Below are 21,964 nucleotides of genomic sequence, written 5' to 3' on the forward strand. Positions count from 1 at the left end.
TACAACACAAAGAGGTAGAACGAAGGGAAGTCAGGCACAAGAGTGCACTGCTCTTGTCTTTTCCACACTGAAGGTGCGGAGGTCTGTTCAACACCTGTGTAAATTTCAACAAAGTCCGCCTTGTGGTAGAGAGAGCTGGCATGCAACGCCACTTCATTCTACAGAATGCTGACAGAGACTTCCTGTCTAGTGGTTAAGATGCTGCGTTCTAGTGGTTCAAGTGCTGCTGTACATGAACAGCCTCACTCTTTCAAAGACACACATGCCGTTCACAGTTTCATTCGCCTGAACACGGCATTTGACAAAGAAAGTAAGTAGCTCAATTATCTCCCTCTAGCAAATCAAAAGTCAGTGCAGTTCCTGGGCTTCTTCTGGAACCTGCCTTACTGGCTCTTTTCTCAGGCCTTCTGTACTTGCTATTGCCAGACCCAGCTGGATGGGGCCTTCTACAGGTTATCAGTGGGCTTCTACAGGTTATCAGTGGGGCTCAGGCTTTACTGCATGTGGGTCTGTATTCAAGAGTCCCATCAGCAGAGAACCTTCCAAGACCATCCGAGTGGCATCCTCTCCTGCACCTGGTCTCCCTACACACACCTCCTCCCTTGTCCTTTTCTCTGCTTTATTTTTCATCTGAAGTCTCCACCATATTTGACATTATATCCTACTGGATGTGTTCAAGGCTGACCCACTCTAGAATGCAAGCTTGTGAAGGCAGAGTGTGGTCTTGTTTATCATGCTATTCCCAGGGTCCCTGGCCAGTAACAGCTTTCAATAAACATTATCTGAATTAATAAACAGGAATGGAAGCCAAACACCTCTGTTTCTAGCTTTGCAGATGCTCACCTCCCTGTTAGCTTTAACAGACTCCTCTACACTGCCTGCCCTTGGTGTGCCAACAGGCAGTGATGGAAGGGCAGCTCTCCCCTTCCAGATGTCTTGTGCCAAAGCAGAGATGCATCACTGAAAGGAATGTGAATTACAAAAACCTGGTGTTGATGGAAAGCACAAATTTACCTCACTGTTTGTGGAAGTGTAGATGGATGCAATTATCCCTGGAGGATAATTTAGAAGGACCTAGCAACATGTTAAACAGGACTGTACTTGACCTAGTGATTCTCAAATAACACAGGTCATCAAAACAGCAGTTCCAGGGATGCTCAGGTATGGATATTCCAGGTTTCTCACTGCAGTATTATTTTAATGGTGAAAAATCAGAATTCTCATTAAAATAGCAACCACTTATGTTGGAATACAATGTAATCTTATACAGCCACTGAAGAGAATTAGATCTATATGTTTATAATGATACAAAAATTACTATACTGGCAAGTATAAAAGGGAAGATGGAAAACCATCCTATTAAGAGCACAGTTCTGCACAAAGTCATTTCTATGTGCATGTGAGCACTGTACACATACAAATACCCCTCCACACACAAACACAAACACACACTTTTATTAATGCAGGGAAAGCACCTGTAAAGGGGCACACAAAACTGTCAACAGTGCCTTGGACATCTCCAAATAGAACTGAGGGGTAACTTCCATTTTCTTTTTTTCAACTTCCACTTTCTAAATCATAATTTTGTAATGTGCACACTTTAGGGACAAGTAAAACACATTCAGAATAACAAAAAAAGATCCTAATTTCATTTAAACCCTAGAGCCAAACATTTTCAATATTTATAAAACTAAATTTCTGGGCTCTGGTATCACGTTCCAGATGAACAAATGCAGCCATTATTTCAGACTTTATTTACTTCTGACCCAATGAGGCTGGGAACACTTGCCCTATCCTCTGCTCATGGATAAAGCCATAGGAAGAATTAAAAGCGAAAACAAAACAAACAAAAAACTTAGGAGCGAGCGCTGTGGTGTAGTGGTGACTTCTGTGGTGCCAGAATACCATATGGGCAGCAGTTTGATTCTTGGTACTCCGATTCCAATCCAGCGCCCTGCTCATGTGCCTGGGAGAGCAGCAGAGGATGGCCCAACTCTTGGACTCCAGCAACCCCTAATGGGAAACCTGGCTCCTGGCTCTTGGCTTCAGATGCACCCAGCTCCAGTCACTACAGCCATTTGAGGAGTGAACCAGAGGGTCGAAGATACCCCTTCTCCCTCTCTCCCTCCCTCAATTCCTGTCTGTCTGACTCTCTCTCTCTCCCTCTCTGTAATTATGCCTTTCAAAAATATCTTTTGGGGGCTGGTGCTGTGGTGCAGTGGGTTAACGCCCTGGCCTGAAGTGCTGGCATCCTATATAGGCACCAGATCAAGACCCGGCTGCTCCACTTCTGATCCAGCTCTCTGCTATGGCCTGGGAAAGCAGTAGAAGATGACCCAAGTCCTTGGGCCCCTGCACCCACATGGGAGACCCCAAGGAAGCTCCTGGCTCCTGGCTTCGGATCGGCGCAGCTCCAGCCATTGCAGACAATTAGGGAGTGAACCACCGGAAGGAAGAACTCACTCACTCTCTCTCTCTCTCTCTCTTTCTGCCTCTCATCTCTCTTTGTAACTCTGACTTTCAAATAAATAAATAAATATTTTAAAATATTTTTAAAAACCCTTGAATTTTGACATACTTTATTGTTAATAATAATCATAAATCTTCATGGGCTACGGTGTGACATTTCCAAACGCATATACAATATCTACCGCTAAAATCAGGGTAGCCAACATTCCTTTGCCTGATACCACTTTTTGGATACTGGAGTCCTGAAACAGCCCCATTCTGCTTGTTCATGTAACCCATAATGAGTTACTGTGACATACAGTCAGCCAGCCATGCCTGAACACCAGGGATGGGGTTTTTGATCAAACTCTGATTTGGTGTGTGTTATCCAACTCCCTCTATCCCCACCGCCCATCTTCGAATAAACATCGTTTGTGTTCAAACTGAGGTTTTTAGCTTCCACTTCTGAGGGATAATGGGAAGTATTTATCTGTCTGGCCTGTTCCACTTAACATCATATCCTTTTGAAACATGTTTAAATCGTTATTAAATCTCAAGTGGCTTATTTTCACTTAACATGATGTCCTTTGAGAAACATTTTTAAATCACTGTTAAGTCTAAAGAGGTCATCACGTATATGCTTTAAGCTTCTCAGGAGCATTACATTTAACTTACACCCACGAATACTCTCTAAGAAGTACTTTGGCTTTCACAGAAGACGAAACTAGGGCATGGAGAAATTAAGTTTTGTCCTCAGAATGCAGAATTAGAATCAAATGCTCTGACTTAAAAATTTGCTCTGTGCGCCAACACTGTGGTAAATTAGGTAAAGCTGTCACCTGCAGCACCAGCATCCCTTATGGGTGCAGGTTCGTGTCCCGGATGCTATTCTTCCAATCCAGCTTTCTGCTTATGGCCTGGGAAAGCAGCAGTAGATAGCCTAAGTTCTTGGGCCTCTGAAACCATGTAGGGGACCTCAAAGAAGCTCCTGGCTCCAGCTTTTCAATCGGTTCAGCTCTGGCCACTGTAACCATGTAGGCAGCAAACCAGTGGATGGAAGACCTCTGTCTGTAACTCTACCTCACAAATAAATACATCAATTTTTAAAAATTTGCTCTATCTCCCACTGCTTTTCAGAGAGAAGGTGGATAAAAAGGTGGGCTGGACTTTAACCCGTTTGACAAAAAGGACTAAGATTATGATCAGGAGCAGTAGTAAGCAGGCTTTGAACCACAAGATAGAATAAAAACTATGTTTCTTATCACATCAAGGGTTGGTCCATTACTACTCAAAAGCAAAGCAGTTCATCCTTGTAATTATGCTCACACAACATGCTTGTATATTCCCTAGCACATACTCAAGATTTACTTTTAAAGATGAGAAAATGCCAGCTTTGATAAAATGAACATGCCAGCACTTGAAGGGAAAATGAAACCTTTAGAAAAAAAGCAATGAAACCACCAGATTGTGAAATGGACACTTTATCCGCCAGCAAGTTTCTGAAAGCTGTTTTTCTGTCATATACAAACAAGGTGTCCAAACTCAGGACTGAACAACATGTTCTACCAGTGCCACAAAGCCACAATCCTAAATTATTGTTCTTGCCAAGGCTTCAAATAGAGGCTACATTTCTAATTATGCTGGGTAAGCTCCAACTCCCTCAGGTTCAAGCAAGCAGCAAATTGTATTCTAATACTGCAAAGTTCTATCCAGTTCCTAGTACCACGGGTTCAATAAGTTATAATAAACTTAAGATGGTGAATTTACTGATAACAAAAGATTGCCAAAAGACTTTTTACATACATTTCCTCAGGTTTTTAAATAAAAGGCATTTTAAAGTTGCTATAGCAATATAAACGGAAAGTAAAGAATGACCAATCACATCGCTACTGTTAAGGTCAGAGATGCTCTGTCTCATCTGCATTCCTTGTAGGTTGGGTCCTATTAGTGAGTCTCAAACACAATTCTGCAGAACTTCATAGAGTTTTTAATTTCACAAGTCTGTAGTGATTGTACCTGGTGCCCAATACAGACAACCTAGTGCTGTACTGCTCAAAAAATCCCAGCAAACCTTGTGGTCAGTTCAATTCTAGAAGTCTTTTCTGTATTCTCATTTATTGCTACTTATATTTCTCTATTTCTCTGCTTTTTTATGACTTTTGCACATGGGGCATTCTCTTTAATAACTTCAGGTCAGACTTCAGCCCCTGGATCCTCAAGAGTGCAATAATGTACAGTCTACAGGGCACTGTAAGAGGTCAGCAAGAAGTCCCCTGGTGTTAATAGCTCGAGCAATATTGTTTTCTCCTTTAGATCACACCACTAAAATTGCTTTAATTATCCATAAAGGAATTCTTTATGTCACAGCAAATAAGATCCGTCACTAATTCAAATAAGCTAATTTCAACCTAACAAAATAACTTATTCCTAATAACTAAAGGAACAAGACAATCACAAAGATTTGTAGGCCGGCACCGCGGCTCAATAGGCTAATCCTTCACCTGCAGCACTGGCATACCGGGTTCTAGTTCCAGTTGGGGCACCAGATTCTGTCCCGGTTGCCCCTCTTCCAGTCCAGCTCTCTGCTGTGGCCTAGGGGTACAATGGAGGATGGCCCAAGTCCTTGGGTCCTGTACCCACACAGGAGAACAAGAGAAACATCTGGCTCCTGGCTTCAGATTGGCACAGTGCACTGGCCACAGCACGCCGGCCTCAGCGGCATTGGAGGGTAAACCAACGGTAAAGGAAGACCTTTCTCTCTGTCTCTCTCTCTCACTGTCCACTCTGCCTGTCAAAAAAAAAATAAAGATTTGTAAAGACTTGTTAGGATACACGTGGGATCTTCAAACATTATATGAAAAATATGTATTACAAAAAAATGCATGAGTTTCAAAAAAATTTTATACCAAAACAAAGTTATCTTTTATTCCATTTTCCATAAACTTTCTGAAGTATCCTCATGAAGAAGAGAAAAAACATGGTTTTAAAAATGGATCCTAACAGAGCAAAGGATGATGCTACATGATAATTTCAAGGGAGAAGCCAGTAGAGAAGAAACAAGAAGCCTAGAGATTCTCCAAATGCACAAAAATGCTGCCGTTCCTGAATTGCAAGCTGACTTGAAGCAGAGGAATGAGATTTCCTTTCCAAGTTAAAACAAATGCACAGATTATCATTGACTTCTTTCATTAAAAGCATTTATTTTATTTATTTGAAAGAGTTACATAGAGAGGTAAAGTCAGAGAGAGAGAGAAAGAGGTCTTCCAACAGCTGGTTCACTCCCCAAATGACTGCAATGGCCAGTGCTGAGCTGATCCAAAGCCAGGAGCCAGAATCTTCTTCTGGGTCTCCCATGTGGATGCTGGGGCCCAAGGATTCGCGCCATCTTCTGCTGCTTTCCCAGGACATAGCAGAGAGCTGTATCGGAAGTGGAGCAGCTGGGACACGAACTAGCACCCACATGGGATGCCAGAACTGCAGACCAAATCTTTAATCCATTGTGTCACAGCACCAGCCCTAGCATTAAGTTCTTTTTTTTTTTTTTTTTGACAGGCAGAGTGGACAGTAAGAGTGAGAGTGAGAGAGAGAGGAGAGAGAGAGAGAAAGAAAGGTCTTCCTTTTGCCGTTGGTTCACCCTCCAATGGTTGCCGCGCTGTGGACGGCACATTGCGCTGATCCAAAGCCAGGAGCCAGGTGCTTCTCCTGGTATCCCATGCGGGTGCAGGGCCCAAGGACTTGAGCCATCCTCCACTACACTCCTGGGCCATAGCAGACAGCTGGCCTCGAAGAGGGGCAACCGGGACAGAATCCGGCGCCCTGACTGGGACTAGAACCTGGGGTGCCGGCGCCGCAGGTGGAGGATTAGCCTATTGAGCTGCGGCGCCGGCAGCATTAAGTTCTCATAAGACCATCTCCCCACCCTTCTGAGGGTCTGCTCCATACTAGTGAAAAGACACAGTTTTACCATCTAAGCTACACACAGATTCAGCGAGAGCCACCAGAGCAACATGGGTTGCTGTGCCATCCTGGCATCCCAGCAAGATCCCACATTCCCCACAGGAAGCACTCAGCTCCACCCTGAAGTAGCACTCACAAATCCACCATGTGTGCCTCCCATCACAGTTGGATATCCAAGTGGTCGCACAGATCTGCGGAACTCTGTTACATGTTTTCTGGCATCTGGACACTCAGAAGTCAACTCAGTACAACATTCCCAGCGGCCAGAGCCTCTACACCTAGGACCAAGCAGCTCAGAACATGTCCTGGGGGTGGGGGCAGTGAACTTCCCAAGGCAGGAAATGTTCAAGTTGCACAGAAAGTCTTGACCTCTGATCCAAGATCCATTTATGGGGCCTGGAGGTCATCTTAGTAATAAGGGGGCTGTTCTGGATGCAACATTTCTATCATTGGCCTTGTGTGGACCTTGATTGAAGGCTCAGAGCAGCAACAGAGCAAGAACAGACTGTCCCCAAAGTCATTTGCCAGTACAGTTCTGAAAGTGTAGTACCAAAGAAACATGAAGCAGAGTCATGGGGACTCAGTACAGCTCACAGAAATTGCAGGAGGCCTCTGTCACACAGCAACATTCCAGTTCCTCTCAGTGCTCAAGGTCTGGGAAGAGGAGCCACGGACTTTATCCAGTGCTCAATTCTGGGTTCAGGGGCCTAAGACCTTGGACCATCTCCGTCTGCTTTCTGAGTCATGTTAGCAGCCAGCTGGATCACACGGGGAATGGCTTCTGGGAGGGCCTGGCACGGTGGGGTAGCAGATAAAGCCACTGCCTGCAGTGTTGGCTTCCCATATGGGCGCTGGTTCGAGTCCTGGCTGCTCCACTCTGATGAAGATCTCTGCTGTGGTCTGGGAAAGCAGTACAAGATGGCCCAAGTCCTTGGGCCCCTGCAACCATGCAGGAGATCCCGGGGAGGCTCCTGGATCCCGGCTTTGGATTCGCTCTGCTCTGGCCATTGCAGCCAACTAGGGAGTGGACAAGCAGATGGAAAACCTATCTGTCTCTCTCTCTCTCTCTCTCTCTCTCTCTCTCTCTTTCTCTTTCTCTCTCTGCATCTTATCCTCTCTGTGTATAACTATGAATTTCAAATAACAAGATATTTGAGAAGAAGTAAAAATTTTTAAAAAGGGAGATATAGCTATAAATGAAATACTACATCAAGGCCATCTACTAGAGCTATGTCAAATTTGCAACTGTATGCATTAAATACCCTATTAACACAGAATTTGAAAAAGTATTTAACTCCGTCTTAGAAAACATTCAGGTAACCATTCATTGTCTTCTTCCTTAAAACATTCTGTGTGGTTTACCTCTGACTTACACACCAGGAAATCTTTGTAATTTATTTATTCAACACTTATGTACCCACTCACACAAGGAGTTGAAACACCTGTGATCTACACAGTTCTCCACTGAACAGGTCTACTTCCCAATACCCACCTTCCACAGTCTAGCCCTGCATTTAATGTATGGATCATGTTTGAAACAGGACAAATCATGTCTTCCACAAAGCAAGAGAGAATACAGAAAGATAGCATCTGACTTTTTCCATGAGCATGTTATCATGTTGGTACTTTCCCACTCATTTCTCAGTGTTAGATAAAAATTGGTAGGGAGGAAGTCCAACTATCCCTATTTGCAGATGACATGATTCTATATACATGAGATCCAAAAGATTCCACTATTGAAACAAAGACTAGAGGTTGGTAAAATGGCAGGACAGAAAATCAATAGCCTTTTTATACACAAACAAGGTCATGGCTGAGAAAGAACTTCTGAGACCAATCCTGTCCACATAATTACAGAATAACTAAAATGCTTGGAATAAATTTAACCAAGGATGTTCAATATCTGAGAATCACACATGATTAAAGAAAGGGATAGAAGAGGAAAACAACAACAAACAGAGAAGCTTCTGCACTGCAAAAGAAACACTCAGCAATGTGAAGAGGCAACTAACAGAAAGGGAGAAATTATCTGCAAAGCATGCAACTGATAAAGGATCAACTACCAGAAACTTTCAAGAAACTCAACAACAGCAAAACAAACCACCCACTCAAAAAAAAGGGCAAAGGACTTCAACAGGAATATTTCAGTAAAGGAAATATAAATGGCCAACACACACAGGCAAAACTGATCAGGATCACTAGCCGTCAGGGAAATACAAATCAATACTACAATAGCCTTAGGATGTGGGGGAAAAGGCACCCTCATCCACTGCTGGTGGGAATGTAAAGTGGTATAGACATCCTAAACGAGCCAGCCATGTGCAAAGAGACTGTAGTAGCAGGGAAACCAAATCAAACAAACCAAACAGACATGAAGAAAAGTCCAGGACCAGATGGCTCCACCGGTGAGAACTCCCATGGAAAAGATAATTAAAATCCGTGATTCGCAAACCCTTCCAAAAGGAGATGAAGAGGAAAATCCTTCCATTTCATTCCATCAGGCCAGCCTTATCCCAACATCCAACACAAGCACATCATAAGGAAAATGGCACACACATACCCGTCACGAATGTGTCACATGCCTCAACAAAATATTACCAGACGACATCCAGAAGCACAACCAAAGCTTAGCACACTGTGCGCAGCTGACAGTTACTCCGGAAATGCAAGGGTGGCTACCCTACAAAAGCAATCATTCCCGGAACAGAATACACATGGGGGAAGCCCACAAAGTATCCCGATAGACACAGAAAACCTAGTTCACAAAAACTTCCATGACGTCTGCGATACTAAAACACAAATCATCACATCAGGAACGGAATGTACACCTCAGCCTGACAAGGCTCTTTCATGAAAAACCCACAGACCACTAATATCACAACCAATGCGAGGAACCCGAAACGGGCCTCCTAGACCAGGAAACAGACACGCGCTTTCGCTCTCCTTCCTCCCATCAACAGTCTCTGACGTCTAGAGCAGGGCGGCTGGGCCCTCAAAAAGCAAACAGACGGCAACGCGGGGCCGTTCCGGGAGGAGACCGAGTCACCTCTGCTCTCGCCCAGCTGCTCGCACCCTGGGGACCCTTCCAGACCGTCCGCACAGCACGACCGCGACTCCATCTGCGCCTTCAGGACGCAAGAGCAACAGGCACGCGGACAGCCAAGACGCCCAGCGGGTAACCGCCACAGCCGCGCGTCACTCACCTCCAACGGTGGCCCCGGCTGCTTCCGGGTCAGAGGTCCGCGAAGGCCGTTGCTTCCGGAAGGAGCCAAACAAGAGCAATGCGCCTGGGAAATGGCGTGGCAGCCTAGGACACGCAGCCTCTCCTGATCCCGGCCTGACCCTGGGGCCGCTGGGTCTCCCTCAGGCTCGGCCAGCAGTGTCATGGACGGCTCCTCTCCTCACGGCTTGCGCAGGCTGTCCAGCAGGAGAGGACACGGCGCTGACTCCCAAATGAACACCACGGGGCAGTTGGCGCCAACGTGCAGGTGCACTTCCGGGTCACCGGCGCCAGGCGCAGGCACACTACCCACCGGCCATCACCATGGCACCCCAGGACGCACCTGTACACTGCGGCATCCAGTGTCCGAAGCCCCAAGGCCTCTTCCAGTCCTGCCTCTCCAGGCTGTAACCAGCGACGCAGACGCGGATGACCCAGGTTCTCTGGACCCCACCTCCCTGCCTCATGGGAGACCTAAATGGAGCTCCTGCCTCCTGGCTTCTGCCTGGCCCACAGCTGGCCGTTCGTTGCAGCCACTTGGGGAGAGAAGCAGTGCAGGGGACATCGCCAGCGCTCGCTCGCTCTCTCTCTCTCTCTCTCTCTCTCTCTCTGAGGGATTGTCCATCTGGGGGTTCACCCCCGAGGTGGCTACAAAGGCCGGGATTGGACAGAAGCCAGGGGCTGAAGCAGAAGCCAGGGACTTTAGCCGGCACTCCATTCTGGGTTCAGGGGCCTAAGTCCTTGGGCCGTCTCCCTTTGCATTCCCAAGCAGGTTAGCAGACAGCTGGAGTCCACAGTGAACGGCTTCTGGGAGAGTCGGCACTCTGAGGTAGTGAGTAAAGCCACCGCCCGAAGTGCCGGCTTCCCATATGAGCGCCAGTTCGAGTATGGGTGCTCACTCACTTCAGATGCAGCTCTCTGCTGTGGTCTGCAAAGGCAGCAGAAGACGCCCCAAGTCCTTGTACCTCTGCACCCATGAGGAGATCTCAGCGAGGCTCCTGGCTCCTGGCTTCAAATACTCTCAGCTATGCCCATTGCAGCCAATTGAGTAATGGACCAGCAGATGGAAGACTTCTCTGCTCTCTCTCTCTCCCTCCCTCCCTCCTTCCCTCCCTATCTCTCTTCCTCCCCTGAAATAAAACAAAAAACGTTTTTAAATTACATAGAAAAGAGTACAAATAGCCATCCATCAACTCTTTATCTACAATTACTATTTTGGAACAATTCAACATTCACTTTACTTCACTTTCACAGTCTCTATGTCTCCTGAACTATATCAAACAAATGCAGACATGATGCTCTTTTACCCATAACTAACCTGCATGTTTCCTAAGAACAAAAGCATTCTGATATGATTTCACTTTCATAATCACACTCAGTATAGATGTGATTATACAGCAACATCAGGTCGAGTACAGCATACATTAAATTTCTCCAATCGTTCCTAAAATATCTTTAACCTTTTCTTTTAATTCAGAATACAAAGAGTGTCTTCAGGAAGTTCATGGAAAATGAATTTTATGAAAAACATCTATTCTTGGATTTCCATTTTTTTGCACCAAAATAAGTTTATTTTCATTCTATTTTTCCAAGAACTTATATGATTAAGGACAGCGTGGGACAGCGCTGTGGAAAAGCAGGTTAAAGCCCTGTCCTGAAGTGCCGGCATCCCATATGGGTGCCAGTTGTAGTCCCGGCTGCTCCTCTTCCAATCTAGCTCTCTGCTATGGCCTGGGAAAGCAGTGGAGGATGGCCCAAGTCCTTGGGCCCCTGTACCTACCTGGGAGACCAGGAAGAAGCTCCTGGCTTCGGATCAGCGCATCTCCAGCCACTGCGGCTATCTGGAAAATGAAGCAGTGGATGGACGATCTCTCTCTGTCTCTACCTCTATCTGTAACTCTGGCTTTCAAATAAATAAAATAAATCTTTAAAAAAAAAAGGACAGTGCATAGCACTGGATTCTTCTCTCTCTTCTATCTTTAATCAAGAACAGTCTTTCCAACTCTTTCTACTGAGCGGGGACTGAAATACAAGTATCTACCTTACAGAGTTGATGGGAGAGGGCACCTAATGATGCCTAATACCATGGACTTCCCCCATGCCTCCACGGCATCCAGCAGCCTACTCTCTGCTGTACTTGTTGGTGGGAGAGTGCATAAAACAATGCCCAGTACCATGGACTCCCTCCGGGCCCCCACAGCATCCAGCAGCCTGCTCTCTGCTGCACTTGTTGTTGGGAGAGTGAACAGGAATCACAGGAAGAAAGAGCCCAGCACAGCCTCATGCACCGCACCATGGACTCCCCCATGAGGTATGCAGCAGCCTGTTCTCTGCTGCAAACAGCAACACCTCATTCCAGAAGCCTGTGAGCCATGTGAGTCCTTGCCAGGGAGCAAATGGGGCCCACATGTGCTCCACAGATAAATGCTTCTGAGAGGGGCAGACTGACAGCCATTGCAGGGTCAACTCCTGCTTGCAGGAGGCCACAGATGAGACTCTGCCCCCGAGCCTGAAGCTGTTCCTAGACGAGGGCTTCACGGTGGCCTCCTGACTGCACCGGTGGAACTGCAAGCGATAATTCACAGCCTGGACCAAAATCCCCAAGGGCCTTGGCTGTCCACCTTGCTCTCCCATGACACTGGCCTGTTCTGCCTTTTTCTGTGCAAACAATCAGCATTGCACTTCTGTTAACCATGGTCAGCAAGGAGGGCATCACACACACACATGTCCTGTCCCATGTATGTGTGTGGCTCCCTCATTGCATTCACAAACCACAGGGTATCCAGCATGCTACTTCTGATTTGCTTTCATTTCAAAAGACAGAGGAAGGTGTTCCCATATGTGAGCCACAAACTGCCACTTCGTTCTTCACTTAGGATGGCAGAGGGAATGCCTGAGCCTTTCCCATGACAGACGCCAAGGCAACCACACCACCAAGCAGGTCAGCATCGAGCACTGAAGGTGCCACCAGAACCCACACAGCTCAGATGTCCACTGGAAGCTTCTATGCTGTTCCTAGGGAACGACATTACATGGGTGGTACTGCCCCCTGCTGCTCATAAACAAACTCCACTGGGAGTCTGACTGCCGAGTCTGCCCAGGACCCCGGCCCTGGGCACCACTCATTATGCCCAACTCCCTTATGGGGGAGAAGTCGGGATCTGTTTACCCACTGCCCACTGAGAGGAACACGCAGTGCAGAGGCACAGAACACCCCACAAACCGAGAATATCCACCACATCTGATGCTTGAAGCCTGGTAAGACGTCCCCTTGACTGTCTCCGTTGCTAATGCGCGCAGTGCTAAGCCTGCTTGTGAACAACATAAAGAGAATGTTTTCTTAAGCACCAGCACGAGCCAAAGGAACTTCCCGATGGTTTGTCAAACACTGCAGAGACAGCAAATTCTATGCACGCTGCCATGGACTGAACTGTCTGTCCCTCTAAAACCCATGTCCTGAGGCCCTGGACCCCAAGGCAAGGGCGTGAGGAGGCGAGGCCTTTGGGAGGTGGCCAGGGTGGCTAAGCTCAGGAGGGTGGGGTCTCCCATGATAAGAAGAGATAGAAACACCAGAGTTCCCCTAGGCCTCCTCCAGTGAGGACACAGCGAGCAGGAAACCCACTCTGCCACACCGTGCTCTCGGCCTTCCCAGTCTCCAAACATGGGAAAGCAATTTCTGCTGCCTGAGCCACACGTCCTGTGGTGCTCTGTTCCAGCAGCCCCAGCTGCACAACATGGAGTAGCAAGAGAGACCCCAACAAGCTCCCTGCTACAGGAAAGCAGATGAAACGGCCATGCAGGGAGCTGAGCCACAGAGGCACAATCAGAACTCTGAGAACTTCAACAACTCCCCAGAGAACCTGGGGGGAATTCTGAGGGGGACATGCTCTCAAGAAAGGACATGGGCTGGCGCCATGGCTCGCTAGGCAGATCCTCCACTTGCGGCACTGTTACCCTGGGTTCTGGTCCCGGTTGGGGCGCCGGATTCTGTCCCGGTTGCTCCTCTTCCAGTCCAGCTCTCTACTGTGGCCCGGGAGGGCAGTGGAGGATGGCCCAAGTGCTTGGGCCCTGCACCCACATGGGAGACCGGGGAAGGCGTCTGAGTTCTGGCTTCGGATCGGCGCAGCGTGCCGGCTGTGGCGAACATATGGGGGAGAACCAACAAAGGGCGGACCTTTCTCTCTGTCTCTCTCTCTCACTAACTCTGCTTGTCAAAAAAAAAAAAAAAAAAAAAAACAGGAAAGAACAGGAACACAACTCAGAACCCACACACTCAGGGGAGGAGCAGGAGAAAGAGGCCCCGTTCATGATCCATACCACAAGACACAAAACCCTTTGCCTGTCACAGCCAAAACACTGGGAACACAGGACAGAAGGAGACGGTGTCTTTGTGCCACGCACCTTCTAAACGATGGCATCTGGCCTAGTGCTTCGGACACCCATGTCACACATCAGGGCTCGGGCTCCTGACTCCAGCTTCCTGCCAGGGCAGACCCTTATAAGCAGTGGTGATGGCTCAAATAACTGGGTTCTTGCCACCATTGTCAGAGACCTGGATTGAGTTCCTGATTGCTAGTTTCAGCCCCTGGGCCATTTTGGGCACTGTGGGAGTGAACTAGAAAATGGGAGATCCCTCTCCTCTCTCTCTCTCCCTCTCTCTTTCTCTCTCTCTCAGCCTCCTTTGCCTTTCAAATAAGATGAAAATAAATTAAAATTAAATGCCTGTGATAGTGGTTTGTGCTAGAGACTTGATATCTATATAGGTACACATTCACACATACATACACACATATCCCAGTAAGTATATGAATAAATAAATTCTTAATCATAACACCCAAAACTCTAAAATGACTAGAGAAAAGCAGAGGGGAAGGTCCATGGCATTGGTCTGAGCAGTAATTTCTTGGATGTGACCCCAAATGTGTGGGCAACAAAAACACAAATAAACATATGAGATTGCATACAAGAAAATCCTTCTCCAAGCAAAGGAAACAAGCTACAGTTCTCTCAAACAGAACTGACCCACACACTGAGAGAGAATATTTGAAATCATTTATCAGGTGAGAGGCTACTACCTAAATACAAAGAACTCAAATGAATCAGTAACAAGAGAACAAACAGCCCCTGAATGGACATTTCTCAAAAGAAGACATACAAGTAACCATCACCAATTATCAGAAAAATGCATATTAAAATCACAACAGAGAGGCCAGTGTTGTGACATGGTGGGTAAGCTGCCACCTGAGAGGCTGACATCCCACATGGGCACTGGTTTTTGTCCCACTCGCTTCACTTCCAAAACAGCTCTCTGCTAATGACCTAGGAAAAGCAGTGGAGGACGGCCTATGTGTATGGGCCCCTGCATCCAGGAGCTCCCGGTTCCTAGCTTTGGCCTGGCACAGCTCTAACCATTGCAGCCATCTGGGGAGCAAACCAGCAGACGAAAGAGCATTACATGTGAATGTAATGTGTGTATGTGGTATATACACGAATACATACATGTATATGGCACAGCCATGTCTGCACTCACATGTCCACTACAGAAATGCTCATCACATTCAAGACAATGGAAACGCATGAATGCCCCTTGGCAGGTGAATGGACAAGGAATGGCAGCTGCAGCACACCCAGGAATACCCGGACCCAAAACACCCACAGGAGGGTCTGTCATTTAAAGCATGTTCATGGAGACGAAAGTCACACACTGTATACGAGGACTCCAAAGTCCTTAAAAGACAGGATTGAAATGTTCTTACTAGGGCTGGTGTTACAGCACAGGGGGTTAAGTTACCGCCTGTGTCCCCAGCACCCCATGTGAACACCGGTTCAAGTATTGGCTGCTCCACTTCTGATCCAGTTCTCTACTAACATGCATGGAAAAGGAGCAGGAGATGGCCCATGCTTGGGGCCCTGACACACACACTGGAAACCTAGATGGTGTTTCAGGTTCCTGACTTCTGCCACGCACAGTCCCAGCCCTTGTGGCTATTTGGGGAGTGCACCAGCAGATGGAAGATCTTTCTTCTCTCCCTGTGTGTGTGTGTGTGTGTGCGCGCACACACATCCCTGTGTGTGTCTTCTCACCCCAAACCCATAAATGCCCTTCAAGTAAATAAATAAATAAATCTAAAAAAAAGGGGGCACGGAAGAAATACCAGAGAGCTGATCTGTCTGCACCGCATGAGAACACAGCAAGAAGATGGCCGCCCTCACCAGGAACCCAACCATGCTAGCACCTGGGTCGGACTTGCAATACTGAGAACCGTCAGAGAAGCAGTGCCTGTGGTTGGGCCAGGCCAGGTGTGGGGTTTTTTACAGCAGCCTGAGCTGTATAACGCACTCCCAAGGCTTCCAGAAGAGCATGTGACAACCTGACACAACTAACCCATGAACTCATGTCCCCACACGGCCAGGCCTGGTGCTGCATTGCCCCGGCTCCGTCTCCTTACTGGCATCACCAGATGGGAGAACTCCATCATTGCCACCGTGTGTCCCACCAACACAGCAGGTACACTTCTGGGGAAAAATCACAGCACTCCACTCCCTTAGGACAACCACTTAGCAAATCAGGACAAGACAGTCAAGAGTGGCAATTGAGAAATTGTCTCTATAATGTGCCTGCAGTAAGCCACGCTGCTAACAAAGTGCTGGGAAAAGGTCTCGGATGGGTGAGTAACATGGCTGGTGGCAGGCACATTAGGGTCCCACCTGTCCTCCACAGGCTGCATTCCTGTGGGCCTTGTCCCGCCCCCAACACACATATACACAACCCTTCCACACCCTGACAAGTAGGACACTATATCCAAGGGACTTATTCTCCTACCAATCAATCAATCAATGGAAGGCACCAGCTCCCAGCACTGAGACCCAGCACCTGCCTGGAGAGGCAGGCACCATGAGGGTTAGGAGCAACTGCTTTAGGACAGGGCACCTAGGCTCACCTGCCAGCCCTGCCTGCGTGTCCTAGGTGAGCCACCAAACTCCTGTGACTGTCAGATTATCCATCTGTAAGATGGGCTGTCATGCCAGGTCAATGAGGTAATGGAAGCCAAGTGCTTAGAACACAACGGGAATAGAACAGCACTTGGCCAGTCTTAGTGATTCCTCCCGTGCCTCAAAAACCCCTCTCTCTTTGTCCTAAGTGAGTAGTCCCTCCCCAGGACCACATGAGGATGAGCTAGCCCTGCAGAGTGTGGGACCCCGGCTAAGCAGTCAGCAGACCCACTCTGCCACTAGCTGCCACCAGAGTTTTGCCGCTCCAGCCATGAACAGGGGAAGGCACTTTGGCAGGGCAGGCTAAGACTCCACCAGCAATGTCAGTATCTCACATAGGCTCCCATTTGAGTCCCAGTTGTTCCACTTCTGATTCAGCTCCCTGCTGATTGCATGGCAAAGCAGCAAAGGATGGCGCAAGTGCTTGGGTCCCTGCCACCCATGTGGGAGACCCAGAAGAAGCGGCTGGCTCCTGGCTTCAGTTTGGTTCAGTTCTGGCCGTCGTGACCCTCTGAAGAGTGAACCAGCAGATGAAATATTTCACTCTCACTCTCTTACTCTGCCTTTCCAATAAATAAAACAAAATAAATATTTTTTTTTAAAAAAAGAGTTCAAGGTGCCGGCCCTGTGGCATAGTGGGTAAAGCTGGTGCCTGCAGTGCAGGCATCCCATATGGCTACCAGTTCAAGTCCTGGCTGCTCCTCTGCCAATCCAGCTCCCTGTTAATGCACCTGGGAAGCAGGAGAGTATGGCCTACTTGTTTGGGCCCCTGCACCACATGGGAAAACTGGATGGAGTTCCAGGTTCCTGGTTTCAACCTGGCCACGCCACGGCCATTACAACCATTTGGGGAGTGAACCAGAAGATGGAAGATCTCTTTCTTTGTCTTTCCCCCACTCTTTGTAACTCGGCCTTTAAAGTAAATAAATACAATTTTTGTAAGATAGATAGATGATAGAGATAGATATATAGAGAGATAGATAGATAGACATACAGAAGGCAGGCCAGTGAGCAGTCTCTGTGGCTGCAGTATCACAGAAAGCTACACAGCTCGGGCACCATATTCAAGACCAGGCCCTGCCTCGCAAGAGGCCCTTCCTGTTTGTTTCTGTGCTACCAGACAGAATGAGGAAAGCACCTTCTCAAAATCCCACAGAGGGACGTGCGGCCAGAGGAAAAAGAAGAAACAGAAGTCAACTGTGGGGCACACGTCACTCATTCTCCCCCTGAAAAAAGTGGTGTCAGCATCTTAACACTGAGTAGCACTGGAAGACGATGCAGGGACCGCTCAGCTCTGCCTGTGCTTGCCGGCTTCTCCCTGCACTCGAGCTGAGCTCCAGCATCCGTGGGAAAGATACAGCCCAAGAAGCTCGGCCCAATCAAAACCTGCATGAATCTTCAATTACGCTGGCATGGAGTCAGCAAGCACTCTTGTAGAAGAAAAAAGACATCCAGGAGTGTGTGTAGCTGTGGCTACATATGTGCATGTGTCTGCATGTCTGCATGGGTGCACACCCTCGCACACTTGGATGACAGGACATTTGTTGGAAAGCTTAAACAGTAGACTTTTCTGAATCTGGGACTATTTAAGCAAGAGTGAGAGGTGACATCTTCCCAAGCCTACAAAGGATGACTTGTTGCCGGTGATTTGTAAGTAAAGGGTTAAATCATTAGACAATCCTGGTCCTGAAATGCTGTGGAGTGTAATGGCTCATCTCCCTGGAAGGAATGTGTACATGCGGGGACAAAAGACTCCACTAAGAGACTATCGAAACTCAGAGCAGAGTGTGGTAAAGTGGCAGGAGAGAACATCAGCAGCCTATTTGTATACACAGACAATGTCATGGCTGACAAAGGACTTCAAAGACCAATCCCATTCACATAGCTACAAAGAAAATAAAATAGCTTGGAATAGATTTAAACAAGGATGTTCAATATATGGGAATCACAAAAGATTAAAGAATGAAATAGAAGAGGACACACACACACACACACACACACAAAACACAACAACAACAAATTGAGCAGCTTCTGCACTGCCAAAGAGACACTCAGCAAAGTGAAGAGGCAAACTAACAGTTGCAAAGCATGCAACTGATAAAGAATCAACTGCCAGAAACTTTCAAGAAACTCAACAACAGCAAAACAAACAACCCACACAATAATTGGCCAAGGAACTTAAACATGCCAAATATTTCAAGAAAGGAAATCTCAACGGCCAATAAACACATGCAGAAATGCTCAGGATCACTAGCCATCAGGGAAATGCAAATTGATACTACAACGGCCTTAAGGATTTGGGGGAAGAGGCACCCTCATCCATTGCTGGTCGGAATGTAAACTGGTATCACCACTGTGGAAGACAGTATGGAGATAAGTCAGAAACAGATCATCAAAGAAGGAGGTACCTTTCTCTGAAGGGAGGAGAGAACCTCCACTTTGAACATGACCTTGTCTAAATATGATCAAAGTCGGTGAACTCAAGGGGCTTCCATAGCCTTGGCAGCTCATGACAAGAGCCTAGGGTGATTACTGATGCCATAAAAAAGACTGTCAATTTGTTAAGTCAACAACAGGAGTCACTGTGCACTTACTCTTCATGTAGGATCTTTGGCCTTAGTGTGCTGTACATTGAGATTTAATGCTATAACTAGTACTCAAACAGTATTTTTCACTTTATGTTTCTGTGTGGGACCAAACTGTTGAAATCTTTACTTAATGTATGCTAAACTGACCTACTGTATATAAAGAGAATCGAAAATGAATCATGATGTGAATGGAAGGGGAGAGGGAGTGGGAAAGGGGAGGGTTGCGGGTGGGAGGGACATTATGGGGGGGAAGCCATTGTAATCTATAAGCTGTACTTTGGAAATTTATATTCATTAAATAAAAGTTAAAAAAAAGAAATTTGAATACAGACATACTATATGAGACAGCCATTCCACACAAGGCATATACCCAAGGGAAATGAAATCAGCATACAAAAAAAAGAGTTATCTCTGCCCCCCTATTTACTACAGCTTACTTCACACTAGCAAAGATATGCAATCAGCAACACGCCCATCACCTGAAGACTGAATAAAGACATTATGGGCTATGGACACCATACATGCATATACCGACTGCATAGCCTGCCTACTGTGCATCCACTGCAATAAGCACACGCCTGTGAAAACCTCTCTGTCTACACAATGACTTTGTTTCCTTCAATATGTTCCCAGTAGTGGGCACATCCATACATTTTCCATCTTGACAGGACTAATCTCACGTGAGAAATTCTATTGCTATACAGGTATATATTACAGAATACAGACATCGGATCCATAAACCCAATTTTACCTGAAAACACTCGAACGGCAAAGTACATCTTAAGAAACTGTAAGGATGAAAAAGATTCAAGCGGAAATCCACCCAACGGCATAGAAAATATCACAACAGACATTCAGAGAGACCAAACTACAGTGCTTGAAAACTCAGTCAACCTGACAAAACATTTATCCACAGGAAACAGGGGAAAAAAGGAGAACAGACTCAAGAGACTTGACAACAGAAATGACAGAGAGGACATCGCTACCAACCTTGCCAAAAAAATAATCCAAAAACACTATGGAAAAACCACGGCCCAAGGGGAAAAACCACGGCCCAAGGATTTGGTCAACCCAGATAGAGTGAGTTGATTCTCAGAAAGACAAAAACCACTAAAACTAAATACAGTGAAACAAGAAACTCTGAATACATTTATGATTTGCAAAGAGACTGTAGTAGCAGGGAACCCAAATCAAACAAACCAAACAGACATGAAGAAAAGTCCACCTCCAGAGGGATCCACAGGTGAGAACGCCCATGGAAAAGATAATTAAAATCCGTGATTCGCAAACCCTTCCACCAAGTGATAAAGAGGAAAAGCCTTCCATTTCATTCCATCAGGCCAACCTTATCCCAACATCCAATACAAGCACATCATAAGGAAAATGGCACACACATACCCGTCACGAATGTGTCACATGCCTCAACAAAATATTACCAGACGACATCCAGAAGCACAACCAAAGCTTAGCACACTGTGCGCAACTGACAGTTACTCCGGAAATGCAAAGGTGGCTACCCTACAAAAGCAATGATCCCAGAACAGAATACACATGAGGAAAGCCCACAAAGTATCCTGACATACACAGAAAACCTAGTTAACAAAAACGTCCATGACATCTGCGATACTAAAACACAAATCATCACATCAGGAACGGAACTTACACCTCAGCCTGACAAGGTTCTTTCATGAAAAGCCCACAGAGCGCTAACATCACAAACAACGCGAGAAACCCGAAACCGGCCTCCTAGACCAGGAAACAGACACGCGCTTTCTGTCTCCTTCCTCCCATCAACAGTCTCTGACGTCTAGAGCAGGGCGGCTGGGCCCTCAAAAAGCAAACAGACGGGAACGCGGGGCCGTTCCGGGAGGAGACCGAGCCACCTCTGCTCTCGCACAGCTGCTCGCACCCTGGGGACCCTTCCAGACCGTCCGCACAGCACGACCGCGACTCCATCCGTGCCTTCAGGACGCAAGAGCAACAGGCACGCGGACAGCCAAGACGCCCAGCGGGTAACCGCCACAGCCGCGCGTCACTCACCTCCAACGGCGGCCCGGGCTGCTTCCGGGTCAGAGGTCCGCGAAGGCCGTTGCTTCCGGAAGGGGCCAATGAAGAGCAATGCGCCTGGGAACCAGCGCGGCAGTTTCAGACACGCAGCCTCTGATCCTAGCCTGACCCTGGGGACGCTGGGTCTCCCTCAGGCTCGGCCAGCAGCGTCGAGGACGGCTCCTCCCCTCACGGCTTGCACAGACTCTGGGGCAGGAGAGGACGCGACGCTGACTCCCAGCAGAGCACTGCCTGGCAGTCGCGCCCAGTGTGCGTGCGGATGCACTTCCGGGTCACCGCGCCAAGCGCAGGCGCACTCCCCACCGGCCATCACCATGGCACCCCAGGACGCACCTGCACACTGTGGCATCCAGTGTCCGAAGCCCCAAGGCCGCTTCCAGTCCTGCCTCTCCAGGCTGTAACCAGGGACGCAGATATTGATGGCCCACGTTCTCTGGACCCCACCTCCCTGCCTCGTGGGAGTCCTCAATGGAGCTCCTGCCTCCTGCCTCCTGCCTCCTGCCTCCTGCCTCCTGCCTCCTGCCTCCTGCCTCCTGCCTCCTGGCTTCTGCCTGGCCCAGTGCTGGCCGCTCGTTGCAGCCACTTGGGGAGAGAAGCAGTGCAGGGGACTTCGCCAGCTCTCTCTCTCTCTCTCTCTCTCTCTCTCTCTCTTTGAGTGGTCTTCCATCTGGGGGTTCACCCCCGAGGTGGC

At 47.7% G+C, this 21,964-nt stretch overlaps 1 long non-coding RNA gene across 3 annotated transcripts in view; it reads right to left on the reverse strand.

Moving 5' to 3' along the window:
- LOC149120491 (uncharacterized) overlaps positions 1-21,745 on the reverse strand; it is a 66,144-nt gene extending 44,399 nt beyond the window's left edge. The window contains exon 1 of one of the 3 annotated variants that reach the window (XR_016226037.1): positions 21,247-21,745. This is a non-coding gene — a long non-coding RNA (uncharacterized LOC149120491). The remainder of the gene's footprint in view (positions 1-21,246) is intronic. The other 2 variants (XR_016226036.1, XR_016226035.1) reach the window with 2 other exon arrangements.
- Between the last annotated feature and the right edge of the window lie 219 nt (positions 21,746-21,964).

Source organism: Oryctolagus cuniculus, chromosome 19 (assembly GCF_051225735.1).
Source record: "Oryctolagus cuniculus isolate XC-2025 breed Fujian yellow rabbit chromosome 19, ASM5122573v1, whole genome shotgun sequence".
Lineage (NCBI taxonomy): Eukaryota > Metazoa > Chordata > Mammalia > Lagomorpha > Leporidae > Oryctolagus > Oryctolagus cuniculus.